The sequence below is a fragment of the Seriola lalandi genome, unplaced genomic scaffold, assembly GCF_002814215.2.
Source record: "Seriola lalandi dorsalis isolate HSWRI2012SDOR001 ecotype SW California unplaced genomic scaffold, Sedor1 jcf7180002054805, whole genome shotgun sequence".
Classification (NCBI taxonomy): domain Eukaryota; kingdom Metazoa; phylum Chordata; class Actinopteri; order Carangiformes; family Carangidae; genus Seriola; species Seriola lalandi.
Window position 1 is genome coordinate 2,340 of NW_019525358.1, and position 1,258 is coordinate 3,597.

Genomic DNA, 1,258 nt, shown 5'->3' on the forward strand with positions numbered 1-1,258 from the left:
CAGCTCTGATCAACTGTATGACGATGACTTTGTAGCAGTGAAGGATGCTGTTGATGAGCTTGTTGGTTGCACAGTAGGTAAGACAGAAAATAAGTTCATACATAACCACATATAGAATGCTCTGCTAACGAGCCATGTGATCAGAACCAAGTTCATTCAAATAACAAGAGTTTCATCAGAAACAAACATTAAGTTTAAGTTACAATTTCTTTTACAACTCTGCCTTGAACCGTTTTCCTTTTCCTCCAAAAACTATTGGACATTTTTATGTTGACAACATATAACATATTGTGGTATTCACACACACTGAAAACTCATTTTGTCTTGTCTGAATTTTCAGATTGTCCTTACAATGTCACAACTACACCCATCGTGGATAAAACTAAGGTGGATGTGGGATGTAAGTATGACTTCACTGTAGTTTAAGTGTGATGTTGAGTTTCAAACCTAAACAGTTGGGGGGAGGTATTGGGTGATATACTACATCTTACAAATCCTTAACAATTCCACACATGGTCCAATTTGTTTTGTGAAATCTTCACATTTTCATGCCTGAGTAATTCATTACATTCCTTCAAAGTTCGGTTCAGTTAATTGATTGAATTGATTTTTGATCAGTTAGGTGTTGGAAGACCTGTACAAAAAGCTGACAGCCATGTATTTCAGCCCTATAAAACTCTTTGCTGAGCTGTGCAGGGAGTGTACAGTTGCTCTATTAGAGCTTTCTTACTAATAACTGCTATGAGCTACTGCTGGAGAGAAGGCTGATGAGAGCCAAGACCATCAGAGATGTTCAGTAAATAACTGAACGAACATTATCACAAGATCCTCAGTAGATCCACAACATCTACTGATGTGCTGGCCCAAAATGAACAACTGATTACTTTCTACTGGTATGTTTGTGAGTTCAATATGAACACGACACAGACCAAAGCTTTCACCTTCTCCTACCAACTCAGCTTTTATATGTTACCAAATCTACTGTCAGCCATTAAACGAGAGCATCACAGCCTTGAGTAGCGTTACACACTCACTCAGTTCTGTGTGACAAAGTTTAACTTGCTTTAAGTAGTGCACCCCTCAGGGCTTACTGTAGCTGCAAAGCCGTACAAACCGTATACTCAACCTGACTCACTTGATACTGATACCAGCTCTTGTACAGTTTGAGTTTTAAGTGTGTTTTACTTTAACAACAAGTATGATCGGTGTGGAGATTCAAACATAAAGCTAAAATGAATTTTGTGGTGCTATTGTGCAA

General features: G+C 38.2%; 1 protein-coding gene across 1 annotated transcript in view; it reads left to right on the plus strand.

Annotated features, from left to right (window-relative positions):
- The window catches only part of LOC111669675 (uncharacterized), a 10,104-nt gene that overhangs the window by 2,331 nt on the left and 6,515 nt on the right, over positions 1-1,258 (plus strand). The gene's annotated exons all lie outside the window — the stretch shown is intronic.